General features: G+C 45.1%; 1 non-coding gene across 1 annotated transcript; it reads left to right on the top strand.

The window, feature by feature from the left end:
* The first annotated feature begins 8281 nt into the window (after positions 1-8281).
* LOC126019318 (small nucleolar RNA SNORA51) lies at positions 8282-8414 on the top strand. Its single transcript, XR_007499045.1, has one exon. It is a non-coding gene; the product is annotated as a small nucleolar RNA SNORA51 (small nucleolar RNA).
* Positions 8415-14577: the final 6163 nt, after the last annotated feature.

Below are 14577 nucleotides of genomic sequence, written 5' to 3'. Positions count from 1 at the left end.
TATCTATAACCATATTTGTATCTTACCTATAACTATGTCCCTACCTGTTGGATACCCCCATGATGCTGTTCCCAAACCACCTGGCAGATGGAACCCCATAGAGCAACTATTCTGGGGAACCCTGGGGATTCTCCTTGAGGCAAAAGCTTTAGAGAACCCATTCCACAGATGGGGAAGGACAATACAAAGAGGGGTGCCATCTCCCCATGATTAGTGCTTGATGTCAGGCTTTACTTTGGGTAATCCTTCCTCCCGAACAGAGAGCTCAGTTAAGGAATATTACCTATCAACCATATAGGCCACTTTGCCCACTATGCTACTCCCAAACATACCTGTGCTCCAATGTTTACTTTTATCTTCTCCCTGGCTCCTCACTCCCCCCTGCTTCTGCTTCTGCTATGTTCATGGCCCTGTCACCTTGCACACATCCTAGTTCAGGGGTCTTCAAACTTTTTAAAGTGGGGGCCAGATTACGGTCCCTTAGAGAGCTGGAGGGCCGGACTAGATGAGCTACTAATTCCTACTCACACTGCACATATCTTATATAAATAAAATGAAAACCATTTATAGATAAACAGATCATGCACCAGTATTTCAATGGGAACTGTGGGCCTGCTTTTGGCTAATGAGATGGTCAATGTCCGGTTCCATATTTGTCACTGCCAGCCGTAACAAGTGATGCAAGTGGGCATCAGTTAATCTTGATCTGGTTGGAGATTTCAGATGTTTCATTCTTGAAAAAGTCTGTTCACAGGGCATAAGTGTTAGCAAAGATGGTTACCATTTTGAGTGCATGGTTCCTGATATTTGGATATACACTGAGTGTATATGCTGGCAGGTATCTTGGCAACCAAACAGCACTCACTGCTGGCGGGCCGGATCAGACTCCTCTGCGGGCCGCATGTGGCCCGCGGGCCATAGTTTGAAGACCCCTGTCCTAGTTCCTCTGGTCCTATATAAGTATTGTTGGAATGGAAGAAAAGATTTCTGGTCATCGCCCAAGATTTCTTTTCCAGTCATCAGCTGGGGTGTGTGTGTGTGTACTTGATCCTGAATGCACAGGGAGGGTGGAAGTTGACCCTTGATGGCTGGCTAGGTCAACAGACTACACATTTCTCTAATCTCCTTAACACCATATTTATACTGCTTCTGTATGGTCTAGAAATTGTCAATGGAAAGAAGAGAGTCAGGAACACATTTAGGTAATGGAACTGCTATAGACAGATGATTTCTTTCTTTTTTCTTTTTGCTCAAAGTATAGAAAAGCCTAGAGAAAGATTCCTGCAAAGACTCAGAAGAACGTATCTTGCTTTATGCAGGAAAATCAGTCAGCCAGCTTCATCAGTGAGGGGGAAAGCACAGGGGAAAGACAGACAGAGAGAACAGGCAGAGAAGTTGTCCATGTCTTTTTCCAGGGTACTAAGGCTACCATTTTGTTGGGATGGGGGCCTGCTAATGCTGTCATTGGTGTTTGGATTTTTTCTTCTTCTTCAAGCGAGGTCTTCTCATATATTCAGGGTAATCTAACAGCTCCAGGGAAACTCTCTCCTGTAGGGAAATAGATGATGTGAGTGTCTGAAGCTCCAGATGTGTTTCCTTCCTCCTGAGAACTGGACTTGTCTCATTTCTATCTGTAGAGACATGGACCAGACTGATGTCCAAGTGGCCCAGAGGTAGGTGAGTAGGTGTGGGTGTGGGGAGGGAGGGAAGAGAGATTATAGGCTGGAAGGGGGAAAGGGGGGAGAGGAGGAGGCCTGTAGCTCCAGGTTGGAGAGGTGGGGAGGGAGAGGGAGAATGAGAGGGAGGGAGGGAAAGAGGGATTGAGGCAGAGCAAGCATCATCTTGTTCTGCTCTGGTCTTTACCCTGGGCCCCTTTCCAAACATCCAGATTCTTTTTATAACTTGGGCAGTTGTCAGTTATGGTGGAGGGGCATATCCCAGTCCAGGGGGTGTGTATGTCCCAGTCCAACTGTCATTACGGGGGTGGGGCATCATCACTCATTAAAGGTACAGTGACTAAATTCCCTTAAATCTATCAACACTATGCTCCCTCCCTGCTGATCAGTTCAGACTGTTTCCCACAAGATGCTGACTAAGTCCTCAGGGATTCTTTTTCTTTCTTTCTTTTTTTTTTTTTTTTTTTTGGGTTTTTGGGCCACACCCGGCGGTGCTCAGGGGTTTCTCCTGGCTGTCTGCTCAGAAATAGCTCCTGGCAGGCACGAGGGACCATGTGGGACACCGGGATTCGAACCAACCACCTTTGGTCCTGGATCAGCTGCTTGCAAGGCAAACGCTGCTGTGCTATCTCTCCAGGCCTGTCCTCAGGGATTCTAAGGGAACTTGAACCTTGTGGCATGTCTTTTTTTTTTTTTTTGGTTTTTGGGCCACACCCGGCAGTGCTCAGGGGTTACTCCTGGCTATCTGCTCAGAAATAGCTCCTGGCAGACACGGGGGACCATATGGGACACCGGGATTCGAACCAACCACCTTTGGTCCTGGATTGGCTGCTTGCAAGGCAAACACCACTGTGCTATCTCTCCAGGCCCCATTGTGGCATGTCTTAACGGAAACTTTTCAGCACATGCGTGTCCTGAGAGTGAACAGGATAGCTTGAGTGAATTCCAAGGGGTTGGATCATTGCTCCCAAAATTTGGGTGGATAAGAGAAGGGGTGGGTCTAATTTATTTAGTCCAGCACCTCAGATAATGGTAGTGATGAGTGAGCATGGACAGTAATTCAGGATTTGGAATCTAGCTGGTCAAACCCCTGCAGATGGAGGAGCTGTGACAGAAAGTTGGGAGACTTTGGGGACCACAATGGTGCACTCTGGGTCACTGTGCACTGTGAATAGGTCATAAGAGTAGCTTGAAAGCTTCTATCTGTGCTTCACTTAGCCAGGAACTCAGACTCAGGTGGCAACAAAGCTTCTCTCTTGTCTCCACCTCCTCTTCTTTTTGTTCAGCCCCTTCTTGTCATCTGTGTCAGGCTGTGTTGTACCTGTAGGCAGGATATCTGCAAGGGGCAGACTCCTGAAGCTGTCCCCAGTTCCAGTGTTTGGGGAGAAGGCACTTAGCGGTCTGAAATCTGTGTTTTATATCTTACACTACAGTCTTTTAGAACTCAGAATACCTAATGAGTAGAATAGTGGTGGGGAGGAGGATGAGGAAGTAACATAAGGATATTGACGGAGAGTCTTGGATCCTTTGGTGGTAGTGGGGTGAAGTAACTGTACCTCATGGCCATAAAAATCAACATAATTGTAAACATGTGACCCAAACTATAGTAATTTAAAAAATTGGGGCCGGAATTATGGCAAAGACGTAGGGAATTTGCCTTGTACACGTCAACATGGGATGGACCTAGGTTCAATTCCCAGCATCCCATATAGTCCCCTGAGCCTGTCAGGAGCGCTTTCTGAGCACAGAGCTAAGAGTAACCTCTGATTGCTGCCAGGTGTGGCTCAAAAACAAAAACAAAAAATAAAAATAAATAAAAATCAGGGGTACTCCTGGTTCTGTACTCAAGAATTACTCCTGTTGGTGTTCCGATGCCGAGGATCAAACCTGGGTTGGCAGCAGGCAAGCCAAATGCCCTTTCTGTTGTGCTATCACTCTGGCCTTAATATAATAATTACCAAAAATTTGGGGGGCAGTTTTGGGCCACATCTGGTGTTGCTCAGGACATATTCCTGGATATGCACTCAGAAATTACTCCTGACAGGCTTGGGGCACCGTAAGGGATTCTGGGGATGGAACTGGGTCTGCAGTCTAAAAGGTAAATAAATGCCCTTCCCTCTGTGCTATCACTCTAATCCAATATCCAATATAATAATTACAAAAAATTAAGGAATGCTTGGGAGAGCTTCATGAGTACCCCTTACCTGCTTGAGGCTTAGGGGATCTCTGGCCATGGGTTGACCAAAACTCTGACAATCTGAGTGGCTTCTAGAACAATATTTCAAGTAAATATTCCATGGTAAAGTCCTCAAATGATCTGAGCTAAACCAGCCTTAGAGGTGTTGTATCCAACTATTCTGATCCACATGGGGGAAACCAAAGCCCAGAGAAAAACAATCTGTTCCAAAATTCCTTAGATCATGAGTATAAATCTGAGTCCTGACTCAGAAGTCCTGACTCCCATCCAGAGTGACTCTGGAGATGCTTCATTCATAGGAATTCTTTCTCAGTTGCCTGTCCTGTGTACTTCCTGTTACCCCTTCCCCAGTTCCATATGCTAATATTACCTGGATGATCAGACCCACCCACACCTGAAATGGGTGGGGGTATCTTGAAGAGAAGATAATAGGGTTGCCTGGGGGTGGTGGTGGGAGAAAAGAGAGCATAGTCAGCCAGGAAGGATGCAGAGAAGCAGGAAAGAGGCCGCTTAGCTTAGAAGCCATGTAGGAAATGCACATGGCGATCAGGGCCTTGTAATAAAGCGGAATTTCTCCTGAAGCTTCATCTGACTACTTTATGAATTTCTCTGCCATCACCCTGCAACGTACAGACCCACTGTCCGAAGGGGCTGCAGGTGGCCAGCCGAGTCAAGAAAGACTGCACCACAACACTAGGACTTTATATTTAATACAACACTTTCTACCACTGGGACCCCAAAAAAGATTGGGATCAACCCTAAAGGATCTTACCAGCTGCTCTTTGGGTAAACCATACCTGAGGTCAATGACAAAGTCCTTATCTCCTCTTCTTATAATACAAATGAGGTAAAGCAAAGCCATTTATAGGCAGTATGGATGATGTCTTTGACAGGCAGTCTTTTGTACTTCCCATCCAAAAAGTTGTTCACCACATAGCTGCAGTTGCCCACCGTGGCCTCCAGGAGCTCTTTCTTCACCATCAAAAATTTATTCTGAAATCTTCTGTGCTTGTGGGAGCCAAGGGGCTCATCTGGAACCAGATACACCAATAGAAGGAGATCAGGGAGGGCAAGGCAGAAGAGAGAAAGCAGCAATGAAGGGATCAAGGGATGGGCACTGGGCTTTCCTCCTGTTGCCAGAAGGGAGAATCAAGTTGACTCTTTTCCTTATCAGACTTCTACCGTATTTTCCGGCGTATAAGATGACCCCCTAATTTTTATGTATGTGTCCTTATACAGCAGCTTTGGCTACACAGAACGTTCCTGTGCTGTAACTGAAGGTACCACAGTGAGCCAATCACAACAAGCAAAGGTTCAAAGGGTATACTGTAATAGACTTCCTCTCTGACTCTGGCCAATCTGAGCAGGCTTTTGACAGTGTAGATTCGAATACAGAACATTGTATAATTTGCATGCATAAAGAGCCTGCTTGGATTGGCTGAGTTAGAGAGGCGGTCCGAGCAGCCTTGCTGTGATTGGTGCAGGATCGATTTGGATAATTGGTTTTGTGGCAATATCCAGACGATTTTCGTTTAGCAGCATATCGAGATGTTTTTTAGGATATACTTGGTGTATAAGATGACCCCGATTTTCGGTTGACTTTTTTTTCATTTCAAAAATCGTTTTATATGCCGGAAAATACGGTAGTTCCCAGTCAAGGAACATTAGGGCCAGAGACTCAAATATGCTCATCACATGAACGTGGGCAATCAGAAGACCTGTGATGGGACATGAAGGTTCTACAGTCTTAGTTTGAGAGGAAACTACCTGTTGATGATCCCTTCAGATTTATGGTGCCAAAAGAGATTTTTTTTTTTAATCTACCTTTAGGACCCTTGTGTTTAGATTACTGGGATCCTTAATGATTCAGACACTTGCTGATCTTTTTTTTGCATAAACTAATTTTTTTTCTTTTTGGGCCAGACCCAGTGATGCTTAGCGGTTACTCCTGGCTATGTGCTCAGAAATCGCTCCTGGCTTGGGGGAATCATATGAGATGCCAGGGGATTGAACCATGGTCCGTCCTAGGTTAGCACATACAAGGCAAATGCCCTACTGCTTGTGCCACTGTTCTGGCCCCTGCATAAACTAATTTAACCTCCTTTAAGCTCTAAGGCTGAGGGTAACATCTCTGTTCAAACCCAACACTAGAGCAGAAATTTTAGGACACGCCTCTTTTATAAGACCCAGTTCAGCAGTGCTTGTCTGAACTGTACAGAGACACCCCTTTTCCCAACCAGAGCAGTACTTAGATTCCTGCACAAACTGTCTTCTCAGTCCCAGAACATCTGTGGACATGGAGAGGGCCATCCAGCATCCATCACTGATGGACTTGTGCCACTTTTCTAGTGAGCAATGTGCATTTCCTGTGAAGGAAGAATGAAAAAGCAATGTGATCAAGCACAGGGTTTGTTCTAATCTGAAGACAGTTGCTGCTTTCGAATCTATCTATTCCCTTGAGGTGCACCACCCAGACTCGGAAGGTTTAACACAAGGAGAACCACTCTATGTCCTCCTTGTCACACTTTTTCTGTTCAGCTCCCAAATCAACACCTAGATCAATGATCTAAAAAACAAACTAACAAACACCAAAACCCAACCAACCTCACAGGTTTTTGTATGGCTATTTGCAGCTAGAAGGCTCATTCCTGGGGTCTACGCAAGCACAGTGGAGGGAGATCTTCCCTTCCTTTGCATTGTTCTGAGTGTGTGTCCTCAGATCAAGACAATGATGGTCAAGAGCCCTTACTTAGAGGTGCCAAATGGATCACGTAGCCGTCCTCCATGTAGATAGCCCAGTGCTGGTAGCCAGTGAAGAATATCTCAATCAGGTCTCCATGGTGGGGCTTTTCACAAACTACATCAGGAAAACAGAGAAGTTGGGCTCAGCCGAAGGCCCCAGTTGAGAGACTGGCTGGTGCCAAAGTGGGGCCTTTGCTGTAGGAATCACTGGATGAGCCCCTGGAGTGGGTAGGTACAGTGCCCTATGGCCCTTAGTCCTGCTCTCACTTTAAAGGGTGTCCTTTGACCCGGAACCTATTGGCTGAAAACAGACTTTGCTACAAGGGAGTGTGAATGTTCCCTGCTGACATCTAATGTGTGTGTGTGTGTGTACTTGTATGTGCCGTATGGTTGTCTTCTGTATGCACACACGTATGCATGTTGAGTGTCGTATGTGCCCACACTGAGGATGCAGACATGCATGTGCCTAGCTGCTGTGTCATGACCCCGAGTGTTGGCACCACAGGTATGGTTGACTCCATGCCACTCAGGCAGGGACCCCTGATCTTCCTTCCTCCTAGAGGACCCCGGGGCACTGTCATGCCACTTATTCTGGTTGTCTGATTATTACCAGAGGCAACATCCCTGCTCCCCAGTCCAATCCCATGTATCCAGAAGGGTACTTCTGGATTAACTTCTATCTTTTTGTTCATTTTGTGCTCAAGGGTTACTCCTGACTCTGGGCTCAGCAATTACTCCTGGCAAATTTGTGGGACCCTATAAATGCCGGGGATCAAATCTTGATCAGGTGTGTTCAAGGCAAACACCCTCCCCACTGTACTTTTTCTTCAGCCCCAGCAAGAGAGTTCTTGAGTTCATCCAGTTCTTTCCAAGGCATGCATTTCTTCTAAATCATTTCTCCCAAGTTCACATCCTCATCTCTGCTGCCCTAGCAAATGCGCCAGGAGCCATGTTCCGTCTTAGTGATACACCCACACCAGTCTCCTCTCCCTGCTGCTCCACATCCTTCTTAGGACTCAATCTCTCTGCCTTCTACTAGCACACCTGCCATGTCTCTCTCCGACTCAGGGCTCAGTGCTCACCTGCTTAAACTCTGCCTTTTCCCCTTGATCCCCCTCCTCACCTCACTGCCACTGCTCCTCTGCACATCTTGGTACCCCGCCATCTCCCACACCGAATGTGTCTCTAAGGTAAAGTGCATCGCTGCGTGAGAACTAATGGCCGTCGCTGAAACTTAAAATGGGGCCCTGCCTGAGAAAGGAAAGTTTGTCCTCCAACAAAGCCTTTGTTTGCCTCTGCAGCAAAACCGCCCAGACAAGTAAGAGCTAGCCAGAGCATTACCCCCAGAATCACCCCCTTTCCTGACATAGCTGAGTGTAAGCCCTGAAAAGGGTCTCTAGCACGCATGATCTGGTGTGAAATGGGAGTACGTGGTGGTTTCTGTCAGAATATGAAGATTCCAAAAGCTCTTGCAATGCTAGAGAGATCCTAGGAAGGAATCAGGGACAGAAATAAAAGCAGAAATAGAAGTAGAAAGCCTGTCTAGAGTACACACCTGTGTGGGGTGGGAGAAAGGACACCTGGGATATTGGTCATGGGAATGTTGCACTGGTGAAGGATTATATATATTAAAAAATTAAAAAAAAGAAAAGAAAAGAAAAGATAAGTCCTCCCAATTCTTACCACAGGCTGTGTTCTTTACATTGACTGTATAGAAAGAGGAGGTACAGTAAATGCACCCCATATACACCTCAACCCAGGCCCTTTGCCTGGTCTGTATTGTGAATTAGGAGACAATTTGGGCCCGGAGAGATAGCACAGCGGCGTTTGCCTTGCAAGCAGCCGATCCAGGACCAAAAGTGGTTGGTTCGAATCCCGGTGTCCCATATGGTCCCCCGTGCCTGCCAGGAGTTATTTCTGAGCAGACAGCCAGGAGTAACCCCTGAGCACCGCCAGATGTGGCCCCAAAACCAAAAAGAAAAGAAAAGAAAAGAAATAGAAGCAGGGGCCGAAGAGATAGCATGAAGGTAAGGCATTTGCTTTGCATGCAGAAGGACAGTGGTTTGAATCCTGGCATCCCATATGGTCCCCTGAGCCTGCCAGAGCAATTTCTGCGTGTAGAGCCAGGAGTAACTCCTGAGCACTGCCGGGTGTGACCCAAAGACCAACAAAAAAAAAAAAAAAAAAAAAAAAAAGGAAAGAAATAGAAGCAAAGAAACCTACATGCCATCCTGCTGCTGCTAGTGTGATTCTCTCCTGTCCAGTCCAGGGTCCCTGCATCTGTTTGCACTTCAGCCTGTTTCCTGAGTCCCCGAAAGCTGAGCCAGATGCTCAGCCAAAAGCAGCTTCTGGAACAATCCCACACAGGCCCCTGCTCTCTTAACCTTGGCAGATACTCTGAGGGTCTTTCCTCAGTCCAGAATCTCACAGTTCTGCAGAACAAGGAACTTTCCCAGAGAAATGCAGTTCTTATAAAGCTCTGGGTTCTTGTGGCCAAGGTCACACCCATTTGAGGACACAGAAGGGTTCACACTCCTTGCATCCCACTATAGAAACCCTGAACCCTCCTCCGCCAATAGATGGAAAGTTCCTGGGGACTTAAGGAGACCATGGCTGAGGATGCAAGGTGGTGCGGTGTCAGCTGCTCCTGCATTACCTGCTCTTTCAGAACTGAGTTTGTTTCACTTTAATTTTCTCCCAGGACAGTTTGCAAAACAAAAATCCATTTTGGAAAGGGCAGAACAGGATTGACTTTAATTAGAACTATTGTTAAGTCTGGAACTCAGGATCTGCCATCCAAAGACCACTAGGGTAGTGTTTCTTAAATAGTGGGGTGTGCCTCACAAGGCTCAGTAATTGGGGGCAGCGTTGACCTCGGCCAACACTGTCATAACAAGCTAAGCCCTTGTTTATGTCTCTGGAGCTGAGAGTCACTGTGTCCTGCTTCAAACCCCGCTTGGAAAAGCTATGCATTGCAAAACGTGCTCATTGTAGCCATTCATCCAGCCATCACCTCTGATTCAAAAATCAGCTCAAATTATTTTGTATATTTTTGTTTTGCAGGTTAGTTTCTTTTTTTAAAATAAAGATACTATTTACAGTTGCGTGGGGGGGGCACGAAAAATGTTTTCTTCTTCCTAGGGGGGCATGACAGAAAATAATTGAGAAGCCCTGCACTAGGGAGACAGGCAGTGTTACCCTTCCCCCAACTTCCTGGCTATCTCACCTGGAGAGGGAGACTCTCCCATAGCTGGAAGGAGTCTGGTTGGTAATTTAAGGGGTTGCCTGGGGGAGGGGGAGAGAAAGATTTATCAAGAGAGGTTCAGCAAGAAGGAGCAGGAAGAAGATGCAGGATGGAGATATGAGTGGACAGGTTGGGGATAGAAAGGCTGTATAGGGGCTGGTGAGGTGGTGCTAGAGGTAAGGTGTCTGCCTTGCAAGCGCTAGCCAAGGAAGGACCGCTGTTCGATCCCCCGGCGTCCCAATTGGTCCCCCAAACCAGGAGCGATTTCTGAGTGCTTAGCCAGGAGTAACCCCTGAGCATCAAACGGGTGTGGCCCTAAACACACACACACACACACACACACACACACACACACACACACACACATACACAAAGAAAGAAAGAAAAGAAAAAAAGAAAAAAAAGGCTGTTTAGCTTAGAAGCCACACATGGTGGTTATGGCCTCCTAACAGAGCTGCATGTCGCCTGAAATCTGACTGCTGTGGATAATTTCCTCACCATTATCCTGAACCCTCATCAGAACTGCTTGCCTAAAGGGGCATCAGACACCATCCATCCATGCATCAAGGACATTATAATGAATAATTATTACAATAAGGCAGTAATGTAAATGCAAAAAAGTTTATTTCAGCATGCTAGGGTCCAACATCTCCTAAAAAATGAGGACCCCGAGAATGGCTCATAGACCAAATTTAAAGGGTACCTAGGGCTCAGTCCAGGGGATTCCCATTTCTGGGTATTGATTTTTAAAATTATTGGTTCTTAGTACAAGGTTGGGCTAGGATTGGTTGTAGTTCAAATGTAGCATCAGGCAGGCAGTTGGGTGGGCTGCAGCCCCCTGACACAGAGTACAATTGTCATCTGACTATCTGTCAGCTGCCTTATATGAATTATTCCAGGCATTTATCTCTAGGGTCTGGTTCTAGGAACTGGCTGTTCTTCTGGGCCTAGTCTTTACATCAAAGCCAGGTTTACAGTAGTTAACTTCCTCTAGCAAGCAGAGTACTGAAGCCAAAGCAATGTTATCTCTAAGCAAAGACACACCATATTCTAACATCAACATTTACATTACAGGTCACAGTTAATTCTAAACTTTATTGATTGATTGATTGGTTTTTGGGCCACACCCAGCGGTGCTCAGGGGTTACTCCTGACTCTGCACTCATAAATCACCCCTGGTAGGCTGGGGACCACATGGGATGCAGGGAATCAAACTGGTCCCCTCTGGGTAGACCACATGCAAGGCAAACACCCTACGGTTGTGCTATCTCTCTGGCCTCAGGTTACAGTTAATTCTAAATCTTAGATTTTAATAATCTAAGGGCTTGTTCCTACTGATTTGGACAAGGACAGGATCTATTAGATTGTGGGAATCAAATTATATGCTGACAAATGTAATACAGACCTTGGGTGGTAAACTTGATAAGGTCAGGAATACGCACCCCTCTAATGACTCCATGAGGCAGAGACCATGCAAAAGCAAGAGGTTTTATTTATTTACAAGTATGCAAGGGCTCCCCCAGAGGATGAGAGAGAGTGAGAGAGAGAGAGAGAGAGAGAGAGAGAGAGAGAGAGAGAGAGAGAGAGCCTCGAACCAGACCTAACAAGCCTTTATATAGCTTATAGTAGGGTGGTTCATTTCAGGGAGTACCGACACTTGACATTTGCTCAGTTACATTTCTGCAAGATTTAGATAACCAGAAGTCATAAGGTTTGAAGCAGTTAAAATGTCAAGGGCAAGTCCTTAGAATTAAGGAAGGGGTGGGGTCCTCGTGAAGCTCAACAGTTAAAATGTGGCAAGGTTTTTAGGATTTAGGAAGGGATGGGGTCTAGGGTGTTAAGGGCGAGTCCTCAGGAAGCTGCAGAGAGAAAATTATTTTATTTCTTTTACCTTTTAAACTAAGACAACATATTCAGATGTTGATTTATAAGACTTACCACTATTAAGATATTATTATTTCAATTTTTAAAATGTAAAAAAGGAAAAGGTGGAAACTCACTGAGCCTGTATCACAGCTTCCTGGCTAATCTGGGAAGACATGCATGCAAAGTCCCAACAATTTTTGGTAACACTGGTTTTTATCTGTAATTTTTAAATTTTTATTGTGGCAAAGAGAATTACAAATCTTACACAGTGATATTTAAGGTACACAGTGACAATAAATGAGGGCCTTTCCACCACCAGTGTTGTCCTCCCTTCATCCCTGTTCCAAAGCATCCTTATCTCCATCCTTTATCCCCCAGAATGCTAGTGTAACTAAAAGCATATATGTTAACACTAATGTAAACCATTTTTTTGCAGTTCCATATATTTTTACCAGTGGTTTCTTAAAGGTTTAGAGTCAAAGGAGCACTTTAAAAACAATGTTAGAGTGGCAATTATCGTTTGCATGGGCCCACCAAAGTATGGGGGTCACAGAAAGGAAAAACTTTGGCCTAAGTACAAGGAGACCCTACCCCTGAAGTTTCTTGACATAAGACCATTTCTAGGCTCCAGGCAAATTAGTTTGTCCAATCCAGGTCATTGTCTGTAGTGCCCATAGAGTTAAATTTTTCACAGTCTCTGTTGTTGGTATCAATTTTCTTTATTGAAGATCCTGGAATCTGTATATCCTACATTGAAGTCAGGATGGTGCAGAGTGGCATCTAATTTCAACTCACAATTAAAGGGCATTGCAGAAAGCCCTGTCCAGTACGCAGGTCGTTGTTGTTGTTGTTGTTTAAATCTTCTCAGTGTTAAGGGAAGACTCTTTTGAGTAAATTGATGTCAGAGCAGCAGTAGGGTCTTCCCTGGTAGAGGATTGCTTCCAGGTGATGTCATAGACAACTTTGGATGTTTCATAGATGGCTTCCCTGGTTCAGGGGTGACTGGAAAATGCCCAAACCTTTGAGGTCTGTGCCAGGTCATCATGTCAATGTTCAGGGTGTAAGGTTCCATTGCACCACAAGATTTTTGTGTTCCTATCTCTATTAGATAAGAACTTATTTGTATGTATAGTATTTTCCATTGTAATGTGCCCATGCAAACAAGAAATAATGCCACCTGGCGTTTTCAGAGCATAAAGGGGCCGCAAGAACAAGTCTAACAATCCCCGTGACCTGGTTCAAACAAAAACATTAAACTGAGGGACTTTTTCACCAAAATTTGTTATTGAACAGTTCACAAAGAGAAAAAAAGGTAAAAAGTAGGGAAAATAAACAATCTAACTTAAGACAGTGGACACAATTGTCACCGTTTAAGAAAATTTGTGTGTTCCCATCTCTATAAAATAAGAACGTGTTTGTATATAATTTTTCATTTTAATGTGCCTATGCAAAGGAAGAACAGTATCACATGGCGAGATTGGTGCCTATGGGGATGCTAGAACAAGTCCAACAATCCAATTGACATGGTTCTTATATAAACGTTAAATGGAGGGTCACTTCTACAAACTTCCTAATTTAACAAATAACAAAGGGAAGGAAAGATAGAGAGGAACTCTTTCACCAAAATACCTTATTGAACAGTTCACAAAGAGGAGAAAAGATAAAAAGTGGGGAAAATAAACAATCTAACTTAAGACAGTGGACTCAATTGTCACCTTTTATGGGAACTAATCAGAAACCTAGTATGGTAGCAACCACAGTTACACAATGAAAGAAGGAAGAGGCCAAAAGGCCGCTGAGAGTAAACAAGTAGGTAAAGAGTACTGGCCTCTTCCCAGCCTGAGAGTTCATCTGTAACTGCCTCTGCTCCTGCCCTTTGCTGGGAGAAAATTCCGGCCAGCAGCTTTCTCTCAACCGGGACAGAAGGCAAAAAGCAGCTACAGATAATTCGCGAGTGTTAAGCTCTTTTGTGAACACCTAGAAAATTAAGCCATAGAAGTTAATAATAAAAAGCTCAAGCTGAATTCCTGTCAAGAGGTTTATTGAGAGAACAAGCAGAGTTTTTATAGCCTGCTTAGTGGGAGGAGCAAAAACATAGGATTGAAACTTAAACCAATCAGATTTGTACAGGTACAACGATTTTTAACCAATGGGAGCAGACACATTTTGATGGCGGGAAGGATAAGGAGAAACCTGGCAGGATGGGGGGAGGGGAAGCAAATCCTTAAACAAATAGTTAATAGATCTTTCTTTTGTGCAAGCAAATAAGGATTACAATTTAAACCTTACAAAAACCTATCTATAACTATGCTTGAGAGCAGTTACAAAAAACAGGTTCCATGGAAGGGTTTAAGGAATCTGGTTAAGCCAAATTCTCTGTGGTGAGCTAAATTTATTTGCAGGGTTCTTTTGGCTCAGGGCTATGCAAACTTTTGGCTTGAATCAGGCAGCGGTGAAAAATTCATTGAATATGTGGGTGTACGGTCGCCCACATCTCCCCCTGTTTAGTATACAAAATGGAAAGGACAGATGTGCCTCGGTGGACTGGCCACACTGGGTGAAGAGGTGTGGGGCTTCCAGTCACCGCATCTGCTACCCTTGAGTCAGTCGTTTTCAAAGCTTGGCAAGGCGCGAGCGCACAGATTGAGGTCTATGCGCCAGCTCCTCGATTACTTCGAACTTAAGTGGCGGAGAGTTGGCGGGAGGGGAGATGTCAGGCGTCAGCTGGTCTTCTGAGGTGCATAGTTGTTGGTACAAAACTTTTGAGTCCTTTCTGGTTGCTTCATCCACTTGATTCTTCACGAAGGTGGTGAGTTTGCGAAAAGCCCAAGGACCAAAAAGAAACTAGCAAC

This window comes from Suncus etruscus, chromosome 9, assembly GCF_024139225.1.
Source record: "Suncus etruscus isolate mSunEtr1 chromosome 9, mSunEtr1.pri.cur, whole genome shotgun sequence".
Classification (NCBI taxonomy): Eukaryota; Metazoa; Chordata; class Mammalia; order Eulipotyphla; family Soricidae; genus Suncus; species Suncus etruscus.
This window is presented reverse-complemented; position numbering and strand designations above follow the sequence as displayed.